The sequence below is a fragment of the Hibiscus syriacus genome, unplaced genomic scaffold (genome assembly GCF_006381635.1).
Source record: "Hibiscus syriacus cultivar Baekdansim isolate YM2019G1 unplaced genomic scaffold, ASM638163v2 tig00111463_pilon, whole genome shotgun sequence".
NCBI lineage: Eukaryota > Viridiplantae > Streptophyta > Magnoliopsida > Malvales > Malvaceae > Hibiscus > Hibiscus syriacus.
Genome location: NW_024063098.1, coordinates 2,740,110 through 2,752,674, shown reverse-complemented (window position 1 = coordinate 2,752,674; position 12,565 = coordinate 2,740,110).

Sequence of the window (12,565 nt, the reverse complement as noted above, 5' to 3'; positions counted from 1 at the left end):
GAACAGTGATGAACAATAATGAACAATACCGTGAACAGTGCTACAGTGCATCGATGCACTAAAATTTCGAAGCAATATTGTGCATCGATGCACTGCTACAGTGACTTTCGTAAAACGTTCATAAAATTTGTATAAATTTAACCGTTCATTACTATACATTTACTTTACATAAATACGTTTAAAACATTACAAAACTTGATCAGATCATAAATACTTAATTTACCAACTTTGTTTACATGCCAACCTACTTTCTCATAATAAAACATACTATTTAATCCACTTCTGATTGACCCTCAAATGGAGTTATGTTGTTCTGCTAAGCTTAGCTTTGATCTTCCTGCTTCTCAGTACCTACGTGTAAATCCTTACACACTAAGTCATAGACTTAGTGAGACATAAAAGTATAATAATAATGCATTCCGTATGAATATGAACATACAATCTATCCATTCAATCATGTCATATGCAATTCAATATAAACAATAATAATATGGTAACATATAACTATAATAATGCACTTACCTTTGATAACCTTTTATAGGCCCATGTACATTTTTGAGAACTCAAGGTATTCAAGTACATTGAGGTTGTGCACTATTGCAGTCACCACAGCTCGTATGGGGTCCCACTAGGGGCAAATGAAATTTTGTCCCGAATGACCTATGTACTGTATTTGTCCCAAGGACCACTCCTTAAGAACCATATACATATTCCAATGGATCAAATATGTCTCAAAGACCATGTTAATGTTCCAAAGGATACATATACGTCCCGAAGGACCACGTAGAACCCTCGACTCTTGGCATGCCAACTATACCTATAGCTCTCATATCGTATACCATGGGCATTATTCTTATGTTTCATATGTTCATGTATTCATGTCATTTCTCTTATGATCACATAGCTCATATCATTTATCATATCACATGTGCATTTGAATCTATTCACATATATCATTTATCAAATCATACGAACATATATATAATTTATACATGTATCATAGTAATTATCATGTATGCATGTTCATAACTATTGTACTATGAAAATAAACATAGGAATTAAACTTATCACAAGTCTTATTCCATTGTACCATACTTATAATATGCACTCACCTATATCCCTTTGCCTTTTCCTCGATCGATCTTACTTGTCACTTGTTCCGGAACTTGTTTAGGTTCAATATCTACATAAATATAATTTTCAAGACAATTATAAGAAGCCTAAATCTTATAATTCGATACTAATAACTTGAGCTAATTTAATGAACCCAAAAATTAATTTTCTTTAGGGGTGTACCAATGCACTATGGATGCATCGGTACTCAAATTAGGTTCAAAATTCCCATGCATCGATGCACCCCTTAATGCATCGATGCTACTTCAATATTTATCTTAGTGCATCGATACACACTCATAGTGCATCGATGCACCAGCCCAGAATAGACTATTTCATCCGCAAATTCCACAACTTTTCATTAAATTTCCTCATATAAAACTCTTTTATACCACTAAACTCAACTACAACCATTTTAACTAACTTTTATCATTCCAATACCTTATTATCTCTCATATCTCATCCAAATTCTTAAAGCTAAGAATCATACCCAATTTTCCATGTTATCCAAACTTAACTTTAACACTTATAACTTCTTATTCTCATAGATGACAAGTCAAATCCAACTTTCAATTCTTATTATAAGCTCTATTTCAAGATTTCACTCAAGAACTCCAAATATTTAATCTTTCCTAACTCCTTTATCTTTTGATTTTAAGATAACTTAAGCTTTCCTTAAGCTTAGTTATCATCTAATGATCAAAACCCAATCTTAAAATTAACAAATAATTAACTAAACCAAAAATTTACCTTTAATGGAGACCTACGGGGAGAAGAAGAATGAGAAGAAGATAAGCTTCCAGATGCTCATTCAACCCCCCATGCTTATCTCTTAAATAAGAGATAAATATCTTTTTCATGAAAAACCACCTCCTTCATACTTTCATTCCTCACAATTTAATCCAATACCAGAATTTATCACTTTAAAATTCTGAACTTTTCAATAAATTCTACTTTGATCACTAACTTTTTGAACTTTTTCAATTTGGTCACTAACCCATAGTTTGGATGTTACAAATCTCACCCCTTAAGAAAATTCGTCCTCAAATTTTCATTGCACAAGAAGATAAAATATTGTCTACATGTCTACTATTCATTTTCACATATCACCTTTTCAATAAATCTTTCGTGCTATCATAAACTTTACTTCATTACTTTAATTCTTTCATTACCTTTTTCCTTTATGCTCTCACATTCCTTTCATATTCCTTATACTTATCCCTCTTTATCATTTTAAACTTTTACTTCCACCAAACATACCAACCCTTTAACTTTATTACACTCACTATCATACTATTTTATTGTTCAACTCATTTCTTCCAATCAAAACTTAACCTTCCATCAAACATCCATATATATTATTCCCAATCAAAAATAGTTCATCCTCCATTTCCTTAACTTATTAAATCTTTATCCTCACTTATCCATAATACAACTTTCTTGGTTCACATTCAAACATTCCATTTACCTTTGTCTTATAAACGGATTAATGATGTACATATTTTTCAATTCCTCCAAAATAATAGTATCCATCACTTGTTCTTTTAATATTCTCCTAATAACATCCATTACTTCTACTTTATCTTGTCACTGAAGCAAAGAAACTATTTTATTTCAGAACGATATAGATCCTCTAACTCTATAGTTTTCAATCTTACTTCAAATCATTTGAATAATAATTTCATCAAATTAACAGAGAATTCAATTCTCTGAATTCTAATGGAACACTCTCAAAATATCTTATTTTTCCAAACATTGTGTCCTAATAAATTTGTCACTACCACATCACTATAAATAACTTCTAATTGAATTCCCAATTCTCACTTCAATTTACTAATAATATATGAATATGCAAATCCATATCAATCAATATCATAAAGCATCTATTACATAATAAAAAGCTACCTGCTATTATCTCTGGATCATCAAAATCTTCATTAGTATTAATATTATACACTCGAGCAGTGGAGCGTATTTCCTATTGAGTAGAGGATTCAGGTTGACTTCTACCTCTTCCTCTTTGAGACATAGAAGTAGATCGCTCCGACTGTACTGGTTCTCTTGTCCCCAATGGACAATCTCTCATGAAATGTCCCACTTCCCCACATCGGAAACAAGCTCCAGTAACTACCCTACACGTTCCGCTATGGCTTCTTGCACAAATTTCACATTGTCTAATTTGACTCTGATGTGCTCGTCCATCACCAGACCCTACAGATTGAGTCTGTCTAGCTCTCATCTTATTTGATTCTCTTGCAACGGATGCCATTGACTTTGATTGTGCTTGAGGTTGGAAACCAAAATCTCGACTTCTCTTAGGTGGTGCAAAACTTGATGAAGCCCCAGTTTTTTTAGATGGTTGGGTTCTTTGATTCCCAAACCTTTCATTTTGAGCTTTCTCTAAGGCTTTAGCACGATTTACTACCTCTTGAAATGAGAACAACTTCAACACTATCAGCATCTCCTTTAACCTTGGGTGCAAACCCTAACAAACCACTCACACGAATCCTTTTTGTCGGAATTAAATCGGCTGCAAAACGATTTAACTTGTTGAATTCACATTCATATTCATATACAGTGCGGTCCAATTGCTTCAGGTTTAAGAATTCTTGCTTCATTTGCCTAATAAATGGTCTCCTATATACTTGTGTTTAAACTCTTCTAAGAACAAGGACCAGGTCACTTGGTCACTTGTCATTCTCATAGTGACATTTGTCCACCAGATTCTCACTTGCCCACGAAGCAAGGAGACCACTCCATCTAACTTCTCTACATTAGAACAGTGGAGACCATCTAACATAATTTTTACATCATTAAGCCAGAGGTCCGCAACAACAGGACCTTTTTCGGCTTCACCTTTAAACTCTGGAGCTCCTAAACCTTTCAACTCCTTTGCAACATTCATTCTCAGAGTTAAAGTAGCAGGAGGTTGGAAACGCGTCAATACCGCATCTAATGTTCTAAAGAACACATCTTGATCAGTTACAGGCACTTCAGAAGGTGCCTGTTCTTCACCTTGCCTGGCCAGGGCATGTGAATTACTGCTCTTAGCGGGCCGATCATCTCCTGCTTAACTTTTAGAACTATCATGTCCGGACATCTATTAAGAATAAACATATCGTTCTATTAGCAAAACAACATACTCATTACTATACCAGATCAAAGTTTTCACTATTTTGTTGGCATTTATACATTATAAGGCACTCTAGACTCTTTTTACACCGAGAATCGGCTAAACCGTAGCTCTAATGCAATTAAATGTAACACCCCAACCCGTACCTGACCCGGATACGAGTCCAAGATGTCACATTGATTTTTTTTAACAATGTTCTTCCAAAATAACCAAATATTTGAACTCATTTTAATAAAATATGATGATATATTATTGAATTATGCTTCATTATAAAAATGTAAGGCAAAAACATATTTATGAACAGTAAAATACTATAAACAGTGATGAACAATACCGTGAACAAGGCATCGATGCATTGCTACAGTGCACCGATGCACTAAACTTTCGAAGCAATATTGTGCATCGATGCACTACTACAGTGCATCGATACACTGCTACAGTGACTTTCGTAAAATGTTCATAAAATTCGTAAAAATTTAACCGTTCATTATTATACATTTACATAAATACGTTTAAAACATTACAAAACTTGATCAGATCATAAATACTTAATTTACCAACTTTGTTTACATGTCAACCTACTTTCTCATAATAAAACATACTATTTAATCTACTTCTGATCTGACCTTCAAATGGAGTTATGTTGTTTTGCTAAGCTTAGCTTTGATCTTCATACTTCTCAGTACCTACGTGTAAATCGCTTACACGCTAAGTCATAGACTTAGTGAGACATAAAAATAAAATAATAATGCATTGCGTATGAATATGAACATGCAATTTATCCATTCAATCATGTCATATGCAATTCAATATAAACAATAATAATATGGTAACATATAACTATAATAATGCACTTAACTTTGATAACCTTTTATAGGCCCATGTACATTTTTGAGAACTCAAGGTATTCGAGTACATTGAGGTTATGCACTATTGCTGTCACCACACAGCTCGTATGGGGTCCCACTAGGGGCTATGAAATTTTGTCCCGAAGGACCTATGTATTGTATTTGTCCCGAAGGACCACTCCTTAAGAACCATATACATATTCCAATGGATAAATATATCTCAAAAGACCATGTAAATGTTCCAAAGGATACATATATGTCCCGAAGGACCACGTAGAACCCTCGACTCTTGGCCTGCCAACTATACCTATAGCTCTCATATCGTATACCATGGGTATTATTCTTATGTTTCATATGTTCATGTATTCATGTCATTTCTCTTGTGATCACATAGCTCATATTATTTATCATATCACATGTGCATTTGAATCTATTCACATATATCATTTATCAAATCATATGAACATATATATACTTTATACATGTATCATAGTAATTATCATGTATACATGTTCATAACTATTGTACTATGAAAATCAACATAGGAATTAAACTTATCACAAGTCTTATTCCATTGTACCATACTTATAGTATGCACTCACCTATATCCCTTTTCCTTTTCCTCGATCGATCTTACTTGTCACTTGTTCCAGAACTTGTTTAGGCTCAATATCTACATAAATATAATTTTCAAGACAATTATAAGAAGCCTAAACCTTATAATTCGATACTAATAACTTGAGCTAATTTAATTAACCCAAAAATTTAGTTTTCCTTTAGGGGTGTACCGATGCACATGGATGCATCGGTACACAAATTAGGTTCAAAATTCCCATGCATCGATGCACCTTCAAAATCTATCTTAGTGCATCGGTACGCACTCATAGTGCAATGATGCACCAGCCTAGAATATACTATTTCATCCTAAAATTCCACAACTTTTCATTAAATTTCCTCATATAAAACTCCTTTTATACCACTAAACTCAACTACAACCGTTTTAACTAACTTTTATCATTCCAATACCTTATTATCTCTCATATCTCATCCAAATTCTTAAAGCTAAGAATCATACCCAATTTTCCATGTTATCCAAACTTAATTTTAACACTTATAACTTCTTATTCTCATAGATGACAAGTCAAATCCAACTTTCAATTCTTATTATAACCTCTAATTCAAGATTTCACTCAAGAACTCTAAATCTTTAATCTTTCCTAACTCTTTTATCTTTTGATTTTAAGATAACTTATGCTTTCCTTAAGCTTAGTCATCATCTAATGATCAAAACCCAATCTTAAAATTAACAAATAATTAACTAAACCAAAAACTTACCTTTAATGGAGACCTACGGGGAGAAGAAGAATGAGAAGAAAATAAGCTTCCAGATGCTCATTCAACCCCCTATGCTTATCTCTTAAATAAGAGATAAATATCTTTTTCATGAAAAGACCACCTTACCCTTCATACTTTCATTCCTCACAATTTAATCCAATACCAGAATTTATCACTTTAAAATTCTGAACTTTTCAATAAATTCTACTTTGATCATAACTTTTGAACTTTTTACAAATTGGTCATTAACCCATAGTTTGGGATGTTACAGTTTGATGGTTAATTTGAATAGGCTAGGAAGTTGAGGATTGAATTGTAAGTTTGCAAATGTGAATGAACTAGATTGAGTATATTATTACAATGCTAGAAATTTTGAGTATGATTTTCAATTAAGAAAAATGGTAAAGGACCATTATGAATTGATTGGAAAAGTTAGTCTGAATTCTAAAAGAATTCGTACATTGTGACTAAAATTCAAGGTTTATTAAATTTAAGTGACTTGGTGATGAATATGAAAATATTAGGAATTGAAGTTTCATTTTGAAAATGTTGAATTTGTTATGGAATAGAGAAGTGATTTGTATATTGGATAAGTATTGGATTATATTTTATGGATTTTATTATTGGATTTGGATTATGTTAGTATAATACTACCATATACTTTGAATATTGTGTTTTGTCCATTATTTTATCTAGATTGCAATAAATCTTGTGATCAAATAATGTCAAAAGTGAAGGATCAAGTATGTGATTAAAAAGAATATCGTTGTAAAAGGTTCGATAGTGAGGCAAATAAAGTGAGTGCATTTTATTTATTTAATTATACTGATTGAGGAAGAATTGCGTTGAGTCCACATCGGATATTTTTTAAAGAATGGTTTGAATCAAATTATGGAATATTTCCATAATTTAGTGAAATGTTTTATGAATTATTTTAGGGTACGAACTGCCCAGTACACCGATTTTCGATAAATGATATTTGGATATACTATTTTTTATTAGATATGTTGAATATACAAATGTTATGATTTATCGTAAAGCTCATTGTATGTTGCATGGAGAGTCCTAGGTATAATTGAAATGCTATAAGATGGAGTGATCACTATTTACTGTTACTAATATAGTACATTCGTGTACTTTACGATGGCACTTATGGTACAATTTGTATGGGCACTTTTGAGTGCGGATTATTGTTACTGATATATGGGCACTTATGAGTGCATACTGCGCACACTCGACTGACTCACGTACTGACAACGCGTCGTTTTCATTGTCAAATAAAATTATCCTTAATCTTATTAAAAATAAATATAATAGTATAGAGAGAGCAAGGGTTGATCCACAGGGACAAAGGAAGATGCTGAAACTATTGTTCTTGATCTTTGATCTAGGCGAAAAAATGTAAGTAAATTAAAAGAGGGTTTTTTGAGAAATTGAATAAGTAAAAATGATTCAAAGGAAGGTAAAGAATCAAAAAAATAAATTAAAACCCAATATGATGAAATTAGCCTCAGGCTTTCGCGTGCCTCAAATTCCAATCGATCATTGAATAGGATTTTCCTCCAGTTAAATGTCGGTTTGAGTCCGCAAGGTTCAATCCTTGTAGCTCACTTTCCACTTTGGTGATTGACTTTCCCGAATCTATTTTAGGAATCACAATCTTTTTTTGGATTAACTTTGATTATTGTTGTTAACACAAAATAGTTTAAAAGCACTTGGAAAACCCGACTCGAATTATGCTTTCTCTATGAAAGTCGAACCGATCCAATTTCCCTTAGCTTAGCATTCGCTAAGTGTGTTCAAGGAATTCGAATCCATTGATTCTATAATCCCAACGGTAAACCATAACATCATCCAAGCCAAAATCTATTTTTGAAGTGAAAGCGTTTTGATTTTAAGAAAGACTATATGCCAAACTAGTTTCCAGAAAATTGAGAATTTAACCCGAGAGGGTATGAGGTGCATTTCGATTCTCACGATTCAGAATCGAAAGAACTTTAAAAAGTATTATAGATATCATACTTAGCATTTTAAAAAGTAAAACTTAAAATAAAATAAAAATGAAAACTCGAAAAGAAAAGAGAAGAAAGAACTTTATAAAACTAGATGTAAGAAAAAGATTGAAATCTGAGTTGTGTCCATAGGCTTACCCCAACAGGGTATTTATAGCCTCTAAAAACCTATAGATAAATATAGAAATTAAAATAAAAAAATAATTCTAAAGATAATTCCAAATGTTTTCTAAATTCAAACTATAAAATTTAAAAATAAGCCTCCTAAGATATCTCTTCCCGTCCACATTCCAGAAGGTGCTGACTAGATCTTTTAAAAAAACACTACTGACTGGACCTTCTAAAAATTGTCACGTCAGACCGTGTCATGCCTAGAGTCGTCCCCATGTCTCTAACCAAGACCAAATAATAAAAAAAACATAGAATGCGCCCTTTATACCACTAATTATGGAAAGTTAGATCATGCACGAAAATAAGCATAAAACAACCAAATTAGCAACAATAAATCCATAAGATCGAAGATTTAACAATCAAATAATATCAATCTAGAACGCTCATCAAATTCCCCTCACTTATCTCATGTTTGTCCTCAAGTATAATATAATCAAATTATCAAAAATTCCCTTCACTTACCCAAGTCAAAACACCAATCAATTGAACGTCATCAATTGGAACAAGTTAAATAGAATTGTAACATCTATTCATTCATCAATCTCAATGCCCGTAACTCAACAGCTTATCGAGATTCACTCAAATCACTCAATGAGTTTGGGGTATAGAAACGCTCAATGTCAAAACCGACACAATATAAACCATAGGCTTGCAAATAAATCAAATCTCCACTACTAATAAGAACAAGATGCATAATTCAAAGGGTCTTTTATTGGTTGTAATAGGGCTTAGGTAAAGGTGGGAAAAGGCTAAATATATGGCGAAAAAATTCAAGACAAGGAACTAAAAATAATAAGTTCATCAATCGACTAAGTACAACAAGATAAGAAGACAATAACCATCAAACAACACATTTTCCTTTCGAATTGAATTTGACTATTCCATACTTTTGTTTTTTTTTCACTTTTTCTCATATTTTGTTTTTTTATCTTCAAACATCTTTTTTTCTTTATTTTCAAGTTGATGTTGTATTTTTTGAAACAAAGAAGATTTTTTCTCACGTGAATTACTTTCTAACATATAAAAATTCTCCTATTTATGGAGCATAATCATACATTGATAATTGTTCACTCGTCCTGAAAATAGTAGAAAAGAGGGATAAAATAAAAAGGCTCGGGTTTATGAATATGGTAAAAAAAGAATAGAAATAGGCTCAAGAGTGGTTAATTAAGGGAAAATGCATGGGTATGCCATTTAGTGGGGGAACGGAGTAGTTAATCATAAGGTGCCCAAATAATTTTTAAGCATCATGTTCATGTGTAATCTCGACAGTATTTAAAATAAAGGTTCTAGAATACCAATGTAAAAAATTCCTCATACTCAATCCAACAAAATGAGAGAAAATGATATGCTCGTAAAGGCTCAAATCTCACCAAATTGTTTTCATGCATTGAGCTAAAACATTTCAACCAAAAAAATCATGAAATATCATAATAAATCCAACTTGATCTCAATTCATGTTTTCTGCTATCAAGAATATCTTAACCTAAACAATTATGTGTTCCCAAACAAGCATGGCATACCAAAAATATTCAACAAGAGAAAGAAATTCAATGGAACTTTCCGCAAATCCAATCAATACATACTAGCATCAAAACATAGAGATAAGTAAAAGGAAATTTAACCTAGACTCTACTCCCCTCACTTAAAGCGTTTTGTCCTAAAACGTAAAATTAAAGTACGAGAGAAGGAAGAGATAACTCCCATGATTTATTGTCAACCACATCCACGGTCGTAGCGGAGGCGCTGGGATAGAAAAGTGGGCTACCAGGTTTATGTCATGAACTAGAAGCATGGTCAGGTGGTGTTGTCAGTGGAAACCGACATCTCGATCTTCTGTAAAACCATAAACGAGATAATACATTAGTAACGGGTGAACGAAAATAGGATTAGAATTTACCTCTGGAGTATTGTCTGATCTACCAAATACATGGACATAATGGGAAGGACGACTGTCATGGACAAGAGGAAGAAGTGGCCATAATTGGCACGGACTGGAAAGACAGTGATAGAGAGTGCAGCGGAGATGGATGACGAACAGTGCTCAGTCCAGTGCGGAGAGAGACGGTGGTGTAAATACCAAGTGATACGGTGTGGGTGGAGAATTAGGTGCATGACCTTAGGTTCGCACTGAGAGAGGAGCAGGTTGCATTGGCTACGGCTCGGAATTGATGGGCATTTCAATGAAAACCAAAGCATTGAGCCGGTGACACCCATTAAGGTTAGTTGGTGGTGCGGTGCTTTGTTGGTTCCTTGTGTGAACCATCGTGAGCAGCAGCGGATGGGTAAAACACATCGGTGTGAGTGGAATGTTCGGCGATGGTGAGCACAATGGAGAGTAAAAAGATAATGGATGGGTTTTCTGGGGGTAACGGTTTGGGGAAGATTAATGGGTTTGGTTTAATTTTTTTTTGGTGTGTTTTGGGTTTTTAAAAAAACGTGTAGGGGGTTGAATTTGAGTGAAATTAGGTTTAAAATAATTGTTTAAAATTGAAAAAGGTAAGGAGAGATAGGATAGGTGGGGTACGCGATCAAAGAAAAAGAAGAAAGAAAGGGATAGGGTGAAAGGGTTGCAGGAGGTACACGTTGTAAAATAGGGGCATAAGGTGATTTGGGTTTTGCTAAAATGCACCGACCTACTAGTGGAGATACTAACGTGTGTCGTTTAATGAAACGGTGTGCATGGTGCTGGAACAAATTGTTCATTATGTTGCGCTACAAGTGTTGCTGCTCTGGAGACCGAATTTCATCATTGTTTGAATATAAATTCCGCAAATCTTCCTCGTTAAATTTCCTTGTTTAAGCTCGATTAAAAACTTTTGGTTCCTCAAAATAAAATGAGAGAAAAAAATTAAATGAAACTTGCTTAACCGAAATAAAAATAAAATAAAAATGCAACTAAATTAAAAACAATGGGTTGTCTCCCACGAAGCACTTTTTTAATGTCGTTAGCTCAACGACCTGGTTCAGACTACATGTTCCATGGCAAACACTTCCACTTCATTCGATTTTTCCAACTAAGAAATTCCTTATGAGAAATTCAAAATTGTCATAAATATTTCTTCGGATATTTCCCAGTTTTAAAATATTGTCGAAAAGAATGTCCGTCAAAACATCTTTTTTACCATAAATTGATTTCTTCAAACGATTCCTCAATGGTTTCGACTTAATTTTTGGTGCCTGCAAAAGGGAAAGTAAATCTTTAGTTTTTAAAGGAGTTAAGATAAACTCTGAATCAATAACTGAAATATTTTTTAACTCCCTTATGGCTTCTCTTTTATCATCCAATTTCCTATATAAATCATCAAAAAGTTAGATTCATCATCAACAAGTTCAATAATGCCAACAAAATTAATATTATGCATGTTATTCGGATATCTCATTGCTTTATAAACATTAAATTTTACGATCTCACCGTCGAGCTCCATAGTAAGAATACTGCTTCGAACGTTAATTTTTGCATTTTTCATGCTAAAAAATAGACGATCGAGGAGGATTTCATAACCAATGTTGCTACGATCATTTTCCATGTCAATCACATAAAAATCATCAGGGAAAATTAAGTCGTTTACCTTTACTAGAACATTTTCTATGAGTCTTTAGGATAAAAATTGATTTGTTGGTGAGATGACGTGTAACTCTCGTCTTCTTCAAAGGCTCGGTGAAATTAAATTATAGACGGATAGAGGCATTACATTGATAGAGGCACCTAGATCGCACATAGCTCGCTTGATTTTAACCTCACCAATTTTACAAGGTATTGCAAACATACCTTGGTCTTATACTTTGGTGGAAGAGGTCGTTGAAAAACTGCTGAGATATTCTCACCTAAATTCACCTTCTCGTTTCCGGTAAGTCGTCTTTTATTAGTGTAGAGATCTTTAATGTATCTAGCATACCTCGGTACTTTCCGAATCACCTCAAGAAGCGGAATATTTATTTCCACTCTCCGT